This window comes from Pongo pygmaeus, chromosome 21 (assembly GCF_028885625.2).
Source record: "Pongo pygmaeus isolate AG05252 chromosome 21, NHGRI_mPonPyg2-v2.0_pri, whole genome shotgun sequence".
Lineage (NCBI taxonomy): Eukaryota > Metazoa > Chordata > Mammalia > Primates > Hominidae > Pongo > Pongo pygmaeus.
In genome coordinates this window covers 65,246,458-65,267,108 of record NC_072394.2, presented here as the reverse complement: position 1 = coordinate 65,267,108, position 20,651 = coordinate 65,246,458, and the positions used below count along the sequence as shown (strand labels likewise).

General features: G+C 61.6%; 2 long non-coding RNA genes across 2 annotated transcripts; one reads left to right on the top strand and one right to left on the bottom strand.

The window, feature by feature from the left end:
- Positions 1-581: 581 nt before the first annotated feature.
- Positions 582-6,038, top strand: LOC129022010 (uncharacterized). The gene is made up of 4 exons (XR_008496192.2): positions 582-1,923; positions 2,243-2,416; positions 2,542-2,704; positions 3,378-6,038. It is a non-coding gene; the product is annotated as an uncharacterized LOC129022010 (long non-coding RNA).
- A 7,710-nt stretch (positions 6,039-13,748) lies between these two features.
- On the bottom strand, positions 13,749-14,823 carry LOC129022008 (uncharacterized). The gene is made up of 3 exons (XR_008496190.1): positions 14,746-14,823; positions 14,098-14,190; positions 13,749-13,881 (listed from the first exon to the last, which is right to left on the bottom strand). It is a non-coding gene; the product is annotated as an uncharacterized LOC129022008 (long non-coding RNA).
- Between the last annotated feature and the right edge of the window lie 5,828 nt (positions 14,824-20,651).

The window sequence follows — 20,651 nt, the reverse complement described above, 5'->3', positions numbered from 1 at the left end:
TCCTGCCCCTCGCGGCCCCTCCCTGACAGGCCTCCCACCGGCTGTCCCTGCCCGAGATCCCCCCGCTATTTTTAGCCCAGCCAGTACAGAGGCGCCTCCTCAGTAGCCGGGCAGCAGCCTCCATGCCACGCCAGCCGGCTCCTAGGGTGCCTTGGGGAGACCTGGGCATCTCCCAGGCTGCAGGGCCGGGGGTTGGGGGGGCAGGAGGGTACGGCCTCCTTCGCTGCTCTGAGCCTCCAGTGGGCTGAGCCCACCCAGGCCACCCAGGAGTGGGTGGCCCCCTCCACAGTCCCCTCGGCTCTGCCCTTTTGCCTAGAATTGGGGCCAGGATCAGGTGGTGACGGAGCCACCTGGGTTTCCGGGGACTCTCAAGCCAACCCCAAGTCATGACAAATGCCAGTCGCCTTGGACAGAGGCAAGGCCAACCTGCTTGCTGCCCCCAGCCAGGCCCTGCCACCAAGGGTGTGTGATGGGGAGACCCCAATCCCGGGTGCTGGACGGGCTCAGGAGCTCCCCCTTCCCGGATTTCACGCCTGAATTATGTAACAGACGAGGGCCTGGGACGGGGCCTGACGGGGATCTGTCCTTGCAGGGCCTGGACGCAGAGACCAGAGGCCGGAACTGGCAGACTGTCCTCACAGGCTGTGTGACACTGGCTAGTCGTCCCATCTCTCTGGGGCCCCACAGGACCGGGGACCAGGTTGTGGAATGACAGTGGACTACAGTGGTCGGGGGACCGGCTCGTTGGCGGCAGGCACAGGCCCGTGTGATGGGGACAATGAGCTTTGGTATTTGTGAGTCCTGTCCAGAGCATAGGTCCTCCTGTTCAGAAGCCACCTCATAAACGTCCCCAATGCCTCCCGGACTTAGGAAGGCAACCCCTTGTGGTTCTGGCCAGTTGGGGACACGGGGCCTGGGAGCCCATGCTGCTCAGAACAGGCTCAGCTGCATCTAATCCCAGGGGAGCCCCTGAGGAGCCTGCACACCCCCCAGGCTGGCCCACAGGAGCTGAGGCGGGGCTCTCCTCCAGGTTGACCTCCTGGGCTCACAGCCCCTTCCCCACATCCCAAGGCCAGCTCTGCAGAGTCATGGGGAGAAGAAGCCGGAGCCCCAGCCACACTCGCCACACACACGACACCCACTCTGGTGTCCTCCGGCCAGCGACAGCGAGGGACAGAGGGACGCCCCCTGCACCTGCCCAGTCCAGAGGCTTCTTGGGTGATGCCAGGCCCTGCTCCCAGCCCTGTGCGCCCCGCTAAAGACCCCATGTCTCACCATGAAGGAGTCCAGGAGAGTTTAAGCTTCTACCTGGTCTGAGCACTTTTCTGGAAACTAAATAGCCACTCGGCTTCCCACTGGCAGCGGGAGAGCGTGGTGTGAGGGGCGGTTTCCGAACTCCCCCGCAAGTCCCCTCCCCTGCACCCCACTTCCTCCGGCCTGCCGTCTCCAGGCAGGGTTGAGGGGGGCAAGCCAGGCCTGCGGCTGGTGTCAGGGATTATAGACAGCCACAGCAGGGGAGGTGGGGAGAAGTCTGCAGGCTTGGGCAGGCGGCTCTGTAAAGGATGCGGGTGCTCTGTGGTGGTGAGAGACAGGGTGTGCAGCAGACGTGGCCATAAATCACCCTCCTCATGGCAGTCCCACACCCACGGACCAGGGCACGGGCACAGGGCCATCTCTTTCCAGGAGAAGGGCTGGTGTGGGTGGCCAGATCCTGACGGTCCCCAGGCCATAGGACAGAGCCAGAAGACAGAGCAGTTCCTCCGTTTACCCCAGCAGCAGCATCACAGTAACAGCCGGCACACAGCACTTAGGCTTCGGGTTGTTCCAGAAGCTTCTGCAGGGGCCCTATGCTGAGCTCAAGGCACCCCTAAGAGGAGGGCATTTTGCTGTCCCCACTTTACCGAGAAGGAACTTGGGCTCAGGGTGGGTGCTCACTCACCCAAGGTCCCACACCCAGCACTGATCGGAGCTGGGTGTGTTGCGGCCAGTCTGGCCCCCACCATGTCCCAGAGCTGCCCTTGCCAGGGCAGTAAAGTCAGAGCCCATAGCCCTCGCCCCTGATGGCCCAGGGCCGTGCTGCCTGAGGCGCACTCCACCATGATTGGAAAGGGAGATTGCAGTGGGTAGGAGAGATGGGAGGGAGGGGAGAGGGGAGAGAGGGGCAGACGGGGTAGAGGGGGCAGAAGGAGAAGAGAGGGGAGAGGGGCCTAGGCGTCCGAGAGTTTCCCCTTGGTGTCTGCAGGTGGTTTAAGGCGTGAATGAATGAAGGAGCAAGCAGTAAGTCCCGACAGCAAGGCCACCACAGCCCTCACCCCACAGGGACGCCTGAGCAAGGACCCAAGCAGGGGACAAGCAGGCTCACCCCGCCCTTGCGGGGCTGACCACGAGGCCCGGTCCGGTGGAACGCGCCATGACAGTGAGTGCTCTGCCCTGTCCCACACGGCTCCCACTGGCCGTGAGTGGCTGCCAAGCTCTCAGAAACGGGGCTGGTGCCCCTGCAGACCTGGATCTTTTACTCAGTGCAGCTTTGATTTGTTTCAGCTTCAGAAGGCTCGTGTAGCTGGCGCCGTATCGGACAGCGGGGGACAGAGAAAATGCACAGCCCAGGGAAATGTGGAGACAGGCCCAACGCCAGGCATGGGGGCCGGAAGGAGCAGCTGGGGAGCAGGGGGCAGGGCCTGGAGTCCCGCCTTGCAGGTCAGAGGTCAGAGGTCAGGGAAGGCCTGGGTGGGGGTGAATGAACAGGCCTCCCAGTGATATCAGAGGGGCAGGCGGGGAAGGGTCCCAGAAGAGCACCCTGGGGAGTGTGCACAGGGAGGCAGGGGCCCAGAGGCGGGAAGGGGGACCTGGTGTGTCCAGCAGGCAGCAGGAGGCCAGCATGGCTGCCACCGGGGCAGTGGCAGTGGATGGGTGGCCTGGGGCTGGGCTTCGGGCAGGGTCAGACCATGTCAGGCCTTGTAGGCCAGTGCCAGGGCTGCAGGCTGAGGGGCATAGGTCTGGGCAGGCTGGCACGGCTATAGCAGGGCCCCTATGGCTTCTCTGCTGAGGGTGAGGGTGGAGGGCAGAGGCTGGAGCATCAGAGACCCTGCCCAGCTGCGGTGCCCTGGGGAGGGCTGCCTAGTTCTGGCTGTGCCTTGAAGGTTTGCCCAAAAGATTCACTGTTGGAGCAGATGTGGTCACAAGAGCAAGGGGGATGTCAGATGGCCTGGGCCCTGTGGGACAGGTGCATCCCTGGGAGGGGGACGGCCCATCACCAGGGAGCCTTCTAAGACCATTTTGTAGGTGGGCAAACTGAGGCTCAGGAGGAAAAGCCAGTTGCCCAGCATACGAAGACCCAGAGTCTATCTTCCTGCCCCTACATCCTTGTCTGTCCCCAGATCTGAACCTGCCTCAGCCCCAGGACTCTGAGTGCAGCCAGAGGGGAGCCGGGCTGGAGAGTGGGGAGCACGGAGACTGTGGCCTGGACGGTGCCAGAGCAAACAGGAGAAAGGCTCCCCCACGCAGAGGCTGCGGCACAGCCCAGCGGGTCCCGGGGCTGACTGGGTGGGAGCAGCTCCCAGCGAGAGGCCCCTGGGATTTGGGTAAGTAGAGGCACATGCAGACTCTGGCCACAGGGCACCTCGCGCATGAGGGGAGTTCACCACACAAGCTGAGTGGAGGGCGGACGCAGGAGAACAGCGGTTTCTTGGAAGCCAAGGGCAGTCATGGAGCCCCACGCCACAGCGCTTCCCACGGGGCCACACCATCCGGTCTGCGGAGGGAGCTGCATTGCCAGGAAGGACCATCTGATTCTGGATTCCAGCCTCACCCTGGGCCACCGCTGAGTGTCCCAAGTGGCCCCTTAGCCCCCAGGGCCAGGCGGCATCCCAATCCCCTTGGGATGTTGTGCTCAGAATGTGGCACACACACCCTGGCAGGGCCATCCTCCTCCTCCTGCACCCGGCATGGCCGTGGGTTCAGGGTCTCTATCGTGGGCAGAGATTCACAAAGTCAAGGTGAGGGTCCCAGAAGCAGCTGTGACCAGGCCCTGGCTGCCAGGGAGAGGGGGTCCTCAGCCGACAGGGCAGACACCCGGAGATGGACCCTCGTCCAGGGGAGGGCCCTGCCGCCCACAATTCCTTGGCATTCCTGCACCAGCAGGATGGGCTGAGGGAGGCGCCTTGCCGGTGTCAGTGCCCAGCATCACTGTGCCCCGGTGGAGGGGGAGGCCTTTCCGAGCCTGGGCCTGGGTGTGAACGAGGGCAGGTTTCTCACCTCTCTGACCTCAGCTTCCTCAACTGGGAAGGGGGGCCGCAGCACCCCCTTAGGGGTGATGAGGAAGTGGGAGCTCAGGGAGGGCCCTGGGCAGGGCTGCCTCCTCACCTCCCTTCAGCCTTTGGACACTGGAGCTCAGAGGACCAAGCAAATGAATGAATGAATGACTCAATCAATCAACTGATGCATCAATCCATGGACCCCTGAACAGCTGGACAGCTGGGCTGTGGGCAGGATGGGGGACTCTGGCCGAAGCCACGTTCATATGTGTTCAGCTTTGTGAGTGGGGTGAGGTTGAGGGCTTATTCAGTGAGGGGGGAGGGGTGCACGGCAGGGCCAGTACCCTCGGAGGGTCAGGCCACAGAGGGCGGGGACACCTGCCAGGATGCCCAACCCCAGAGGCGGTGCGAGCCGCTGGGGAGCCGTGGTTCCAGTCAGCGGTGGCTGTGATGAGGGCTGCTCCCACTTCATCCGCAGGATTCCAGCCGCAGCCGCCCCACACCCAAGCTGTCCCTAGTCACCCACCACGGCCGGACAAAGCCCCCGGCAGCCAAGGTGCTCCGCGGGGCGGGTTTCTTGGGTTTCTTGAAGCCAGTATTTCCCATGGTATCTTACGTCCCAGAAGAGGCCTCCACTGTGCCTGGACCAGCGGCCCACTCGGTGAGTCGAGTGTGCACCTGGCACCCCTCTTTCTGGAAATCCACGAACACTGGGCTCCCAGCAGAGGACTGAGGCTGAGCAGGCCACTTCCCTGGAGCTGACCCCACAGCTGTGTAGGTACAGGGTGGCTGTGAACACTTAGGGCTCTCTCGGGCTGTGCGCTTCTTGGCTCCTGACCAAGCCCTGTCACTGCTGCCCAGCCCCACTTGGGGCCCCCTTCACCCACCCCTGACCACCTCATGCAGGTGAAGTCACTATGGAAACAGCCTGGCAGTCCCTCGAAAAATGAAGTCATAAACCCCAGCAATTGCACTCCTGGGCCTATGACAGAGCTTGCACATCCCCTCCAAAGCTCATGTTTAGCTGTGAGCCCCAGTGCCGGAGGTGGGGCCTGGTGTATTTTGGTCCTGGGGGCGGATCCCTCATGGCTGGGTGCCATGCACCCACTCACCACAGTGAGTTCTCGCGAGATCTGGTTGTTGAAAAGTGTATGGTACCTCCCCCACAACTCTCTGTCTTTTGTTCCGGCTCTGGCCATGTAACAAGCCTGCTCCTCCTTCGCCTTCTGCCGTGACTGTAAGCTTTCTGAGGGCTGACCAGAAGCCCAGCAGATGCCAGCACCATGCTTCCTATACAGCCTGCAGAACCGCGAGCCAGCTAAACCTCTCCTTATAAATCACCCAGCCCCAGGTTTATCTTTACAGCAATGCAAGACCTGACTAATACAGCACAAGCTCCCCAAAATAAAAAGAAATATTCAAATAGGCACACAGGAGTGTTCCCAGCGGCACTATTCACTGCAGCCAAAAGGTGGAGGAGCCACAGGCCTGTCAGCTGATGATAGACAAAGAAAGCATGGCCTGTCATCCCAGCACTTTGGGAGGCCGAGGCGGGCAGATCACCTGAGGTCGGGAGTTCAAGACCAGCCTGGACAACATGGTGAAACCCAGTCTCTACTAAAAATATAAAAATTAGCCGGCTGTGGTGATGAGTTCCTGTAGTCCCAGCTACTTGGGAGGCTGAGGGACAAGAATTGCTTGAACCCGGGAGGCAGAGGTTGCAGTGAACCGAGATCATGCCATTGCTCTCCAGCCTGGGTAACAGAGTGAGACTCTGTCTCTAAATAAAAGAATAAATAAATGAAGTGCGGCATATCCATGTGGGGGAATAGCATTCAGCCCTAAAAAGGGATGACACAGGGACACGAGCGGTAACATGAAGTGCCTGAAAACCCTGCTCGGCGGGAGAAGCAGACGCAGAGACTGCCAGTTGCAGGATTCCGCTGATAGGAGATGCACAGAGCGGGCAGCTCCATGGAGACAGAAAGCAGATTCCGCGGTGTGGGGGCGGGGAGAGGAACAGGAGTGACTGCTTAATGGGCTCCAGAGCTCCTCGTGGGGGGATGAAAGTGTCTGGGTAGTAGACAGAGGTGGTGGCTGCACAGTGTGGCAAATGTGCTAAATGCCACTGAACCACACTCGTTAAAGTGGTCGTTTTATGTCATGTGAATTTCACCTCTGTTTTTTTTTTTTTTTTAAAAAAAAAAGCCCAGCTCAGAGTCCAGCCCCAACCCTCTCTCAGTGACCTCTGCCCTGGGCCACCCCGACCGTGAGCCTGGGGCCCCTCAGGCTGCCCACTGAAGAGGGGCAGCTACTGCTGAGGTCTGACCTTGCCTCTCCTGATGCCCCAGTCACACTTGGGAGAGAGGCAGGATGGGGGGTGGCGGCCCTCCTGGCCAAGGACACCGTCCCCGGGCCAGTCACAGGTTTGCCAGGGACGGCCGTAACAGACCTCAGCGTTAGCACTGCCCAAGCCCGTCTGCTGCTGGCATATTCCCTGTGTGAGGACACAGTAATGCCCACTCCCCCTAAGGATATACACGTCCCAGTCCAAGAACCCGTGGTCGTGCCGCCTTATGTGGCAGCAGGGACTCTGCAGGAGGGATGGAGCAGGATCGCGCTGGATGCTCTCTGTGGGCCCAGTGTCCTCACAGGGTCCTTAGGAGGGGGGTGGGAGGGTCAGAGTCAGGGGGAGCCTGGAAAACACAGCACAGATGGCTTTAAAGGAGGGGCCACGGGTGAAGGGACGCAGGAACCTCCAGACCCGAGAGGGCAGGACCCGGATTCTCCCCAGGGCCTCCAGCAGCCAGCCCTTTCAACACATGGGCTTTAGATTTATTTCCCTTTGGGGACTGCAAGAGAATAAACTGTGGCTTTTGTTACAGCAGCCACGGGAGACTCATGACCTCGCCCCTCCCTCACACATCTTTCCAGGAGACCCTCCCAGCCCAGACGAGCGTTGAGGGGGGACAAGCAGGGCTCCCCCGGGAGACTCCCTGTCATTGGCGTGGAGGATGGGCCTTCTCAGAGCCTTTAAGAGGTCCCCGTGGACTCGTCCGAGCTCCCAGCAGGAGACGTAGCCTGCAGTGGTCTGCCACCGTCCCCTCTGCCTGCCCCACACCCCAGCACACAGCTCACACAAGCATGAGGTGTCCTGGGAAGCTCCCAGGAGGCTGTGCACACCTGAGTGCCCCACAGACCAGAGCTGTGTGTGAAGTGCCCGTGGGCACCCGGCATGCTCCGCAACACTGCGAAAGGCACGGGACCTCACGTCCTCCCGCACCGTGCCTGGGAGGCTGCCTCCTGCCCAACCTCAGGGTGCACAGGTGCACATGGAGCCAAACAAATGTGCACGCACTACCTGAGGGGCAGTGGGCAAAGCCTCTCTGACAGCTCATAAAGTTCTTTTTCATTGCCATGATGTTAGGGGAGAGCAATTTGCTTCCAGCCATGGACATCCCACTCAGAATGGTGACAGCTTTGCCATCGCAGACTCCAACGCTCCTTGAGGCCCATGTGGCACTGCTTGGAGCCTCCAGCACGGGTCACTCAGAGGCTCTGGGTCAGCGCAGGGCAGCCTCCGGAACACCTGCACCATCCATGAGTCCAGCCAACCCAGAACCCCCGGGATGTGGGGAGGACCCCAAGGGGCAGGGGACATACAACAGGGCCCTGGGGGCCCAGGCTGACCTCTGAGCTCTCCATGTCCCCCCCACAGAAAGCCAAAGGCTTGCTCCTCCCGCTCCATCCCTCTGCTCGCTGCCCCAGCTCAGTGTGGGCATGTGTGTTGGGTGGGGGCGGTAAGTGTTTCTCTGGGTCTGCCTGCTTCTCTTCTGTAGAGGACTCACACTGACCCATCCTAGAAGCAAATAAAAGTCACTTCGAGTCGGCAGAAGTGGGCAGTCTGGGCTCCTCTGAGCTGCCCGCCCAAGCCCCTTGGAGCTGCAACTTTGCTCATCTTTGCAGGGAGTGACTGGAAGAGCAGGGTCAGGGTTGGGGAGCAGTGCTGGAGCTGAGGGAGGAGCCCCCCTCCATGGACATACCCGTGGTGAGGACCCTCCCCAGCCCAGCACTGCTGGACAATCAGGAATGGTGCCCAGCCCCCAGCCATTCAGGGCCAGTCCGCAGCCACTCAGGGCCAGTCCTGCAGCCACTCAGGGCCAGTCCCCAGCCACTCAGGGCCAGTCCTGCAGGGGACAAGGACCACAGGCAGCACAGGCAGGGAAAGGAGCTAGCAGGTCCCTCACCCCAGTGAGTTCACCGGCTCTTGCTGAGTATTTTTCTGGGTTGAGACAGATTTCCATTTCCAGGGAGAAAGAAGGGCCTGATCCTAGCCACCCACTCCTGTTCCCTGTGTCCCGGGCCACAGCGATGCTGCCAGCAAAGCCCCAAGGCTCAGAGGGGACCTCATCCCTGCGGATTTCACCAGCATCTCTCGCAGCTGCCTACAGCTCCAGAACCAAACGACGCCTGGTCCCACTCTGGGCACCTATTCCCTGCCCCTCTCCCAGGGGCTCCACAGAAGGAGGTGGCTGGGGGAGAGCTCAGAGCTTCTGCTCTCCAGGGTGGACAGCAGGGGTCCTGGGCTGTCCTGTCCAAGCCACCCAGATGGACGCCCACACTGGGTCTTGCCTCCTCCTCATCCACCCCGCCCGGAGCTTGTAACAGCTCCCGGCAGAGGAGGCCCGATGGCACACTGGCCAAATTCTCAGATTCTCATTTTGCCCTTAGCCTTGGCCTCCTACCTCCTCCCAAGGGCCCTATTTCTAAGAACATCCCCAGCCCCTGATGCCCTTGGTCATGGCATTAGCCTATGATCTGCTAGGGTTAGAGGGTTCCTTCTGCGTCTCCACCCTGCACCCGGAGCCCAGCCCTGAGCCCAGGGATGAAGGGAACAGCTTTAATCTCCTGTGCACATCCTCTGGGAGCCGAGGAGTGTTGATCTGGCAGGATCTCAGCCACAATTAGCTGGTTCCCTCATCCCTGCCCTATAAATATTCATTCTGGGATTGTTATAAAGGTGCTTTTTATAAAAAACGCCAAACTCATTTGGAAAGGAGCTGAACGCTGCACAGTGCAGGCTGCCAAGCTGAGTCCTATTGCGGATGGGACGCCAAGATGGCTTTTTCTCGTGGGCCCAGGCAGGTACTGTCTGGGGTTTTGTTTCATTTGGGCCGGGGACTTTTTGGTTGCCTGCGTGTAGCATTTACAAATATGGCAGCAGGCTCGGGGTACCCATAGGGGGCGGTGTCCTCCTCCTTGGGGGTGCAGGCCACGATGGCCCCCTGGAGCTGGCAGCCCCAGGCAGGGTGTGACGATGGCCCATGGGAACGTGCCTCGAGCTGCTCACTGTGAAGCACCCCTTACCCCGAGGGCCCTGCGCTCCCACCAGCTTGGTCCGGAGTCATCCTGGTGCCAGCCTCCACCAGCCCTGCTGAGAATCAGGTGATCGAGACCCCTGGGCGGTCAGTGGATCTGGGACTGAGCCGGAGGTCATCTGGTCCAGTAGCCCTCCTGTCACTGAAGCTGGATGCTTTGGTTAAATGCTTGTGCAGATGGGGAGCTCACTACCCCAGAGCAGCTGTAGGAGGATTCAGTGTACCCAGGTGTACCCAGGCGGTGTACCCAGGAATCTGCATTTTCACAAGCTTCGGTGGGGGGTGGTTCCCATTGCTGTTGCTTTTGGAGATTCTGAGATGGTGGCCACTTGACAGATTGAAACATGTGCCACACATGGGGGGGTTGCAGTTCTGGCCCCCAGACCTGGCTCAAATGGTCAATTCTGGAAGAACCGTCTCCCACCCTCCTCCTCCTCCTCCAGCCCTTGCTCCTCGGACATAGCAGGAATGAGACCCCTGAGGCAGTTTCCTGATGTGAACCCCATTCCTGGGCCCAAGGAGGCTTTGGGCTCCATGGCAGATGCAGCCCCCACCCCATCTGGGAGCCCCAGGAACCCTTGGCACAGTGCAGCACCCCCCACCCAGGGGCCCAGCGAGGTGCGGCTGCCTCTCTGCACAGCTCGCCTCGTGTCCCAACGCTGCAGGCGCCTCCTGGCTCTGCTGAGCCAGGCTCCAGCCAGCTCCGGGACGGGATGTTCAGGAGGCAAGGAAGCTGCCGTTCCTGCTTTATGATCTAACCCCCACATTCTGCAGCTGGTGGGTACCCACCACGGGCTGCAGATAGTAGGGAGGCTTAGGTGACCCTTTCTCCCCTCCAGGGTCAGGGCCCTGTGGGCCAAGTTTCCCTCCAGAAGAGGCCTGGTGGCTGGGATATCGGGGTGCTGCCCTGAGCAGGGAGGCCTCGGGCAGCTGCGTTTGGCTGCAGCTCAAGTCGGCCAGGGTTTCTTTGCTCGCGGTTACTTGGCTGCAGCTCCCCACCTTCCCCTATCCCCCAGCACCTCCATGTGCCCCTGCCCTGGCTGAATTGCTAATCATCCCAAGAAACAAACTCTCAGGGGCCACACTCTGGTCCCTGGAGGACACGTGGCCTCCTGACAGCACCGACCTCCCCTCCCAGCTTTGCTTTCCCCGGGAACCTCCCTCCCCGAAGGGCGCTCGCTGAACAGATGGAGCCGTCCGCCCTGACAAATGGCTCCCGCTCCTCGTAAAACTCCCGAGGAAGTCAAATTTGAGCTCTTCAAACCTTGGAGGGCTGCCTTGAATTTATGACGGGACCTGATAAATGATTGAATTGGAGTCCTCAGGTAGCTTAACAGAGACAGCCGGCCTCTCACGGCACTCGTCCCGTGGATCCGGGGCCTCAACGACCGGGGGCAAGGCTGCCACCAGAAATGCTCCCGCCAGGCGCGTGGGCTGGGCATGGCTGCCTGGAGCGGGGCAGGGGTGGGGGCTGGGTCTGGGCAGGGCTCATGGGGCTGCCCTCCGGCCCTGAGGTGGCAAAGCTTCTGTCCCCTCAGCCCGGCATCTCAGGCATTTGCTGAGGGGGCATCCATCTCAGGGGCCTCCCGGCTCTCCCTGTAGAGCGAGAGGCTCAGAGTCTCCCGACTTCCTTTGGAAGCCAAAGCCTGCGGAGGCAGAATCGGCCAATTCCGGCCCTGGGGTGCATCCCGCCGCCATCTCTCCCCGAGTGAGGGCAGGGCCAGCAGGCAAGACGGCATCACTCCTGGGGAGGGAACTTTGACCTCAAGTTACTCAAAGGGAAGGTGGTGCTGGCTGGGCCTGACCCCATCAGGTCATCACAGGGACCAGTCCTACTGGTCTCCTAGGAGGATGCCACAGCCTGCTGTGAAACGCTCACCGGCACAAGTGGCAGGGTCTCCAGGCAGCCTCTAGGAGCTGAGAGCGCCCTGGCCCCAGCCAAAAACCTGGCAAACCTAGAAGAGGGCCTGACCTCCGGGGAGGCTGAAGCCAGGTCAACACCTGAATTTCAGCCCAGGGAGATGCTGAGCAGAGAGCCCTGCCGCGCCAGGCCGGGATTCCAACGCACGGAAACCGTGAGGGCGTAAGGCGGTGTTTTCAAGCAGCCAACTGTGTGGCGATTGGTTACGCAGCGCGGAACACTAGTACAAATCTGCCCCTGCCTTTGGAGTGTCAGAACACACAGCCCAGCCTCACCCCCGCAGAGGTGGCCGCTGGTGTTCACGGACACCCCTCTGCCCTGCACCACTCCTCAGGCTCCACGGGAAGGGCGCCGGCACGGGCTGGGGACCGCCCCGGTGGTGACTGGGGAGCGTGGCACATGGGCTGGGCTTTTGGGGGCTTGGGTTCGCCTGGCAGCCAAAGTCAGAGGAGCCACGGCGGACTACTGCGGAGCTTTCCGCCCCAGGCGCTGCCTCTTTACCTCCCACTCCAAGGCGGGAATTCCCTGGATCGGTGGTCTCCAGGGCTCCTTGAAGCTGGGAAACACCATGCCTCGAGTGGCCCCGAGTCCCCATCGAGACCATGGGCCACGCCCGTCCTGCCTCCTGCTGGGGGCAGACGCCACACTAGGAGCCACAGCCCAGGTGGCTCCACCCAAGAGCTGCCAGGAGAAGCCCCCACTCTAGGACCCTCTCCTTCCTCCCTCCCCTGCTAAAGCCTCATGAAGCCTTCTTCCAGACCCGTGGGCCCCCCGGCCCCTCCACTGCAAGACCTTCCCCCGGGCCACCCTTCCTGCCTCTCCTCCCTGTCCCACCACCACGAGCCAGCTCTTCACTGAGCCAATCCCACCTTGACCTCAGGACACAAAGTGGGCAATCATGCTTGGGCAATGGCTTCCACGGGGCATTGTTCCCGGGGCCTGGTAGGGGCGGGGCAGCGTTCCCGGGGCCTGGCAGGGGTGCCGCGACAGTGGTCAGCCCCAGGAGCACTGCAGCTACAGTGGGTGGTGTGGGGGGGGGTTAACCCTGGGGGTTCTGTGCTACACTCAGCCCAGGACCAACGACAGGCCCCAGGGCCTGCCTGTGTTTGGGCTCGGCCTCCGGGGACACTGCTGCCTGCCAGGCGGCCTCCTCTGGGCTCCTGAGTGACCTTTCCAGGGCTGCCAAGCCGGCGGCCACTCTGCGGAGGCACTCGTGTTCACAGTGATGAGCTGTTTTATTGCCCAGTCAGTAAAAGCCTTCTGATTATGTCATTGCAGAGGCAGTTGGAAGCCAAAATACATACATTTCCCTCTGTGCAGCACTGCCCATCTGCCTCCACGCAGGCCTCCTCCTGGTGCCTCCGAGTGCCTGTCAGTGATCGAGACCTGGAGACCACGCAGGGGCACCTCCAGGCTCCGGGCTCATTCCTCATGGCCAAGGAACAAGAGGCTGTGGGCAGGGCCTGTGTGGCCGAGCGGGGGCAGGGGCCAAGGGTGGCTCTGGGGTGGGGACGCTGCCTGCCGGCGGCACCTCTAACTCCAGCCCCTCTGAGCCCAAGGTGAAGCCCCAGGAGACGGCCCTGGGCCGGGTCTGCCTGTTGGAGCCTGGGCCCCTCCCCAGGAACCAGGGGTTCCAGAAGTGGCGCCAGCCCTTTTGAAATGAGTCCTTGGTCCCCCCTCTGTAGGAATTGTGGCTGAGGTGGGCACACATTCCTTTATTCAGGAGCTACCTGCTGAGGCCGCACAAAGTGCCAGGCACACTGCTGAATGCTAGGACAAAGCATGAGCAGGATACAGGGCTGGAGCCAGGCTGCCCGGACAAGGCATCCATCCTCCCAGGGGCTCCCAGCCTCCCCAGGAACCTGGCGGGTCACAGCACCCAGCCCTTGGAAAAGGACTTAGCACAGGCCTTGTGCAGAGTGGCATCCAAGTGCCAGCTTGGACACAGCCCTGTCCTCTCCTCCCCAAAAGCCCAGCTCAGAACCAACAACTACATAGTAATGGGGCGCAGGTACAGAGGGGGCCACCCAGGGCCAGGAGGGCTTCCTGGAAGAGGGGGCATCCACCCCCATGTCAGGGTTGTCTTTTCCCCTGGAGGGGAGGGAAAGGCACTCTCCAGCCCTCGCTGTAGTCCCTGGATAAGGGTGACAGCCCCAGCCCGAAGCCACCCCTCCTCGGAGCCAGCCCAGGACGTACCAGCCCCGGAAACGCTTGTCAGTCTCGGACCTTGGGCTTCTCAGCACTGCTGGGGGTGGAGGTGGCCTCGAGGCCCAGCCAAGACACTTTGGGAGGCTGACATCAGCGCAGACTCATGCTCCATGCTCAGCACCTGTTGGGAAGACCCGAGAATAGCCTTTCTCGAGAAGCGGAGTTGGGAGGGTGCAGGAGGGGCCATGGGGGCCACAGAGCTGCAGAGTCGCCCTCCCTTCTAGGCCTGGGAATGGGGGCTCCCTGACCTGGAGCTGAAGCTTCCATTTGTGTCCAGCCCTGCTGCCACTCTGAGTGACGGGCCAGGGGCCTCCTCCCTGGTCCTGGGCCTCCTCACCTGGAAAAGGAGGGTGTTCGCGTGCACCCGTCTGCGGCCTGGGGCGGTGGGGGTGGCCCAGCAGTGACAGTCCAGGTGACAGGTGGGACGGTGCTGTGAAGGGCATGCGACTAGTGAGTCAGGAGCCCCCTGACCCCCACCCCCTCAGCTGCAATTCTTGGCAGTCAGAGGCAGCAGCGACCGTCCCTGCCCCAGAGCCCTTAGTCCTGTGTGGCTGACTCCCTAGGACTAGCACACTCCCTAGCACATAGCAGGCTCTCAGATCCATCTTCAGGCCCACAGGCAGATGCAGGACAGCCTCAGATGCCATCTGTCTCCCGGTCCCCACCCCTCAGCCACCCTCCTGGGGAGCCTGGCCCCACAGCTGCCCCGGGCCTCTCTCTGGGCTGGAGACAGATGAGTGCCAGGCTGGGACCTGGGGGCTGCTACTCAGGGAGGGTCTGCTCCCTGGTGCAGAGCAGGGTGTGCGGCATGAGACTCACCCAGGGCCAGCCTCTCCTGCAGGTGCCCCCTCCTCCCCACCAGCAGCAAGGCCCTGAAGTAATTTCTAATAACCAATTCGTGATTTCTAGAAGGGAAAAGAATGAGCCTTCCTTCCCTCCCTCCTTCCCTCCTACATTTCTTCCCCATGCTCTGCCTCTCTCTCACCTCTGACCCCTGCAGGCCCTCGAGTGGGTCCAGGGTGTCCGGCCTGCCTGTCCCCACCCTCCCACCCTGTCCCCAGCGGTGCCCCCCGCCACTGTGACCTCACCCCACTCTCTGCAAGGTGTTGAAGGGCGCTGCCACCCTCCAGCCCAACCCCCGACCTGGGGCACCCGGCCGTCCTGAGCCTCCGCCCAGGGCGTTACCTCACCGGCTAGATAACATGGTGGCCTCACTGCCCCCAGACTCCACCATCAGGCTGGGCTCTTTAACTAGCCCCACCAATAGATACATCAGAAGGGCCCCTTCAAAATATATGTGTCCTGATGACCAACTGGGCGACAGAAATCAGCAGGCACTTAAAATGATGGCAACGTTGCCTCAAACTTCTAACACCGAGTGGCATTAACTAGCCGGGTAGAAGTGTCCCCGCCTGCCTCGAGGGGCCCAGCGTCCACGCATGGCCTCAGGAGGCCAATGAGCCGGTGTCCCTGCAGAGGCAAAGGCTGCTGTGACACTGACTGTGTGGCCGCCAGGTGCCCGTCTCCACCGGGACAGTCGGGAAATTGGAGCCATGGCTGGCCGGTTGAAACGTCCATTTCTGCAGCAGCACAGGCCTAGCCCCATCTTAGTCCTAGGAGATTGGGGGGTGAGAGGCAAGGGCCAGGCAGTAGATGCTCACTGCCTCTCAGTCCCTCAGCCTCCACCTCGTCATCTTAGGAGAGTGACATCCCAGGGAGGACCCCCTCTGCTCCAGCAAGCAGCCCCGGGGGCTGTGGGAAGGGCAACCACCTCTCAGAGCCATCTGCTGCTTATGGCCAGAGGCCTGGCTGGTACCCCAGGGTGCTGGCTTCCCGCACCTGCCCAAGCCAGGGAAGTGTCCCAAGAGCTGCCTCCAGCCTCCAGCTGTCAGTGGGTTCCGTCCAGTCCCACGGGCTGCTGCAAGCGTCAAGCGAGAAGATAGATGCGGAATTTCATACCAATCCCGATGTTCCAGCCCCTGTTGTCTGTGGGATGGGGGCAGGGGTCACCAGGGTGGCTGTTTTGACTTAAGAGTTCCCAGGAGGCAATTTCAAGAACGCTCTCTACCTCCTGGGAGGAACCAGACCCCCCACCTGTTCCCCCACAGCCAGAGAGCTACCTGTTCTGGCCAAGATGTGCAGCACACGTTCTGGCCTAGTGTGAGTTCCACGACCCAGCCTGGGGCTCCCTCCCCTGTGGGTGTCACCCTTCTTGTCCCTTCCCATCTGGGTTCCGTCTCTTGTGGCTGCCCCTGCCCCCACCCACAGACACTGCATCCTCCTCCCCTACCCCTGGAAGCTTTATCAGATCCCTAGCAGGGATGCCCTGTCACTCCCAGCCTGGCAGTCTGGTAGCTCCCACCCACCTCCTTCTTCCCCCATGACTGGACTGTTCCCCCAGCCCTGGCCACAGCCCTCTCCCTTTCCTAGATGGGACCCTTCCCTCAACCACCCCTGCATCTTCAAATGTGGGACCCTGTGAGAACCCCAGGATCGCTTGGCCAGGCTGAGCAGGGCAGGGGCAGCAGCTCATCCAGCCCCCGGCGCCTGCTCTCAGCACCCCTGCCCCTCGGTGAGGGGCCCACCCCACTGTAGGGTCGTCACCCAGCCTGGCAAGGAAGGAGCAGGGTGGCCTTTGGGGCTTTCGACCGCCCTCAGTGCTTTACCCGTGGGAATTCCCTCCTCTGACCTGAGAGGAGACCTCAGGGAGGCAGAAACCAAGGGAGAAAGACGCTCCTTGGCGGGGGAGTAAGGGCTTGTTTCCCACAGGCTTCCTTGGAACTGGCCTCTCTCACAAGCAAGGCCCCTGCGTCTGTCTGGCATCCTGGAGAAATGAGGACAGACCCAGGTCGTGCCGGGGACCAGGGGGTCCTGGACAGGCTGGGCGTGGAGCGGTCTGCCCTCCGTCAGCTGCGCTGGTGACTGTTCTAGCTCACCGCTGCCGTCCTGGACGCACACAGAAGGGTCCAGCCTCCGCAGAACCATCCATGTGTCTCTCGTCAGAAGTCCTGGGCACTGGCCATCTTTCGGGGCTGTCAAAAAATTCAGCTTCACTCCACCCATGAGTCCAAGTGCACCAGCCCTGGAGCCCAGCCCCGGAGCCTATCTGCGGCCAAGGGAGCCCCCGCCTCCTGTGTCTTGCTTGTGAACCCGGACTGCAGGAGACACATCACCCCCCACCTTCAGGCCTGAGGATGGGGCTCTTCTGGAAGGGGAGGGGTCCCCAGAACCAGGCCAGGGCTCAGTGGTTGCTGGATAGATCCTCCGCTCTTATTGGAGGTCTCCAGCTGGACGGGCTCCTGGGTGCTGCCTTGTACCAATTCGGGTCCTAGTCCCCAGACATGGGTACGACTCACGCGGCACCCAGACTGGGGGCCCCGGGCCCTGTGGCCTTGCACCCTCAGCCCCCCAGCCTGGCTGCCCTGTATCCCACTCCATCAGCCCCACCCCCAGGCCCTCCTATGGCCCCCTCCACAGCCCTCAGCCCATCTCCCCGGATTCCGGATGGGTCACCCCAGCTGTAGGCTGCCAGCTGGGTCCTGGGCATGGGGGCCCTGCCAGCTGAGGCCCGAGCTCCGTGCTCTGTGAGTATGGTATGGGGGGCTGTTTCATTCACTTGCCGAGTCACTACCCTGTGGGAGCCCAGTAGACTTTCTAAGTGAATGACTGAATGAGCCCTGCAGGCTGAAGGCTGGGGGCCCGTCCTGGTGGTGCTGAGGTGTTGGGCTTCCATGGGCCTCTCCCTGCTTGCTCCTCCTTGGCCACCTCACTCTCTTTCAAGGGGGCCCAGCCCCCCACGAGCACCCATGCTAAGTGGCAAGGCTACGTGCATGCGGCCAACTCGGTTCCTGGGGAAGGAAGTATGGAGGTTGTGACTTACTCAAGGTGGGGGCTGAGTTCGGGCTGGAGAAGCCATCTCCCCCATCCCACTGTCCCAGCTCCTGTGTGCGTCTCTAGCTGTGGGAGGAGGGGCGTTCATGGGGAAAAGGCGGGAGAGGGTCAAGCTCCCGGGAGTGGAGCTGACGGAGGCTGGCCAGGCATGGGAGGGCCAGCTGAGCACTGCAGAGAGTGAGGCCCTGGCTGTCCCACAGGCCCTCTCGCAAGAGGGGGCTGGATCTGCCCCCACCCCAGGTGTGCTTGGTCTCCTTGAATCAGACCCTCCCCCGGCCCTAGCCCCTTTGGAAAGATCTGGGGATACCAGAACCGCTGAGGTCCACTGAGCCCACCCAGAGACCACAGCTGGGGCAATGTTGAGGCACGTGGTGACAGCTGTGTCACCATTGGTGCGGCCATGGCTATGGGGTGTTTGCTGTCCACTGGGCCTGCGTATCTTGTACCACACAGCATCTTCCAACAAACCCGTGAGCTGTTTCTGGTTTTTTTGTTTATTTATTTATTTATTTATTTATTTATTTATTTTTTGCATTTGGAGAGGAGGAAAGAGTGGCATGGAGGGCTCAGGGCCAGCAGGCAGTGCCACCTGGTGACTCCCCATGAGGACAGAGCACCCAGGCAGCCCCCAGACCCTGCCCTGAAGGGGTTCCCTGCCAGGGCTCCAAGGGCCCAGCACTGCCCCCGACCCTCTCGGACACAGCCCCACTGTCCCCTCCCAGAAGCCCCCATGGTGAGTCCTCCCAGCTTCGCTTCCTAGGCACCAGACAGAGAGCCTGCTATTGACCGCATGGACTGGGCATTGATTGGCTGAAAGGTGAAACCTGAAATAGTCCCAGTTGCCGGTAAACAGGATTTTTAATTGTTTAGGCAGCTAATCTCTGGTATCGGTCACCTCCCAGGAAGGGGGGTGGCGGGGAGCCACGGGGGCTTTGATCCGTCCACAACCACAAGGGCAGGCTCCGGGAGGGGCAGGCTCAGGGAGGGGCGGGGCCGGGCCGTGGTGGGCAGCTGTGGGGGAAGGGCAGGACCGGCAGTGCCGGGCATCACCCGGGCTCTGTGTGGGCCCAGCAGAAGGCCGTGGCAGACACTGTAGGGTCTTTCCAGGCCCCTCAGCCAGGATGCCCGGCCCCAGGGCCCGACTCAGGCCCAGGATGCAGTCCCCAAGGCAGCTGTGGGAGCGGCGCCGCCTCTGAATCCCAGCATGTGAGCCCCTCTCTGCCACTTTCTCTCTGTGACTCCTTGAGCATGTTGCTTACACCTCCTGTGCCTCAGTTTCCTCCTCTGGAAAACAACGTGATGATCGCAGATGATCAGCCGGCCCGGTGGAGCGAATGCGTTGAGTCCCTCAGCGGAGCTTCTGACTCAGGCGTTTGTTCAATAAAGGGCGGCCACGACTTTGAAGGTAAACCGCAAACACATCCCACTGAAGTCGTTAAGAATCCTCCTGAGTGTTTCTCTAGATATGCTGAGAGGACACAGCAGCCCCCGGGGGTTCTGCTACAGAGGCAGTCGAGAGGCGGCCTTCCCTCGAACCCCTTCAGGCCAGCGATGCATCCCGACCAGCTCCTCCCTGCAGAGGGCATAGAGATGGGAGGTCATGTCGGCGGGGCGTGCTGCTGGGTGTGAGGGTCCCAGCCTCTGGGCACCACCCCCAGCCCCAGCCAGGCCACGGAGACCCACGCAAACCATGGCAATGACGGGGTGGCCAGTGGCCAGGTGTCACATGGTGCTGTCAGCCTGCAGCCAGCACGAGAGCTTCGGTTTAATTCTAAGGGGGCAAGAACCCCCCCTGGAGGTTTGAGGGGAGATGATAGTTTCTAGAAGAAGATGATAGTTTCTAGGAGCAGAGCCAGAGGGAAGCCCTGGGGCCTGGGCAGGGGCAGCGAGGAGCTGGGCCTGAAACTGGGCAGAGCTTGCTGCTGGCCTCAGAGCCTGCAACCTCCCACCACGATCTGGGCCTGTGGGCCTTAGCACCGCCAGTCTACGGGAGCAGTGACCTCCCACCCCAACCCAGCACCACCCCTAATTACCAAACCCACCAAGGTCTGGGGCAAGAGCCTCAGACACCCTAGGACAGCCTGCAGAGGTGCCGGGACCGAAAACAGAGAAGCAGCACCCCCATCCCTGGACTTGGACAAGCCCAGACCCCCGGGCCCACCAAGCATGCTAAGAATGCGGGGAGGAGCTCTGTCTCCACATCTCAAACTCATGAGGGCCTGGCTAACATTTCTCCCAGAAATAATTAATTTTGATAACACACAGGGCGTTCCCCAGTGGCCAAGGTCACGACAGGGCTGGCTGCAGCTGTCCTGTCCGCCGTCCCCCTCAGCCCGACCGCTCTGACGAATGGCGTTGTCAAGACGCGGCTGCATAACTGAAGGAATAAAGAGAGAGCGAAAGCTGCTTTTCTTGCAGAAATAACTATCGGCGTCTCATCGGCGTCTCGTCAGCGGCAGGGTGGCTGGAGGCGGGTGGACGGGCTACAGGGCGGGAGAGGCTCACAAAGTCCCACCTCAGCTCCAAATTTCCGGAGGCCCTCAGGAGCAGCGGTGGGGCCGTGGAGAGTTGGGGAGGCTGTGCGTGTGTGGGCAGGGGGGTCACCTGCCAGGGCGAACCCCAGGCTGCTGCTCTTTGAGCACAAACTTTTCATGGTCTTCAGCCAGGGCGGAGGTGAACGTCACGGGTGCTGGCAGTAAGCGGATGAGCCTCGGAGCCCCGGGCTGGGACCACCACCTGGGAGGCAGCCCAAGCACCAAACACGGGGACACCAGCACCTCCCTCCCAGGCAGTTAGAAGCTGCAAGGAGATCCCGTGTGCAAAGTCCTCCCGTGCTGCCTGGCCATGGCCAGCTCTAAACACACAGGCCCACTGGGTGTGTGAGTGTCCAGGGGCCACCAGGACAAAGGACAGCAGACTGGGCAGCTGAACACCAGAAATGCATTGTCTGTTGTTCTGAAGGCCAAAGTCCCAGATCCAGGTGTCAGTGGGGTTGGCTCC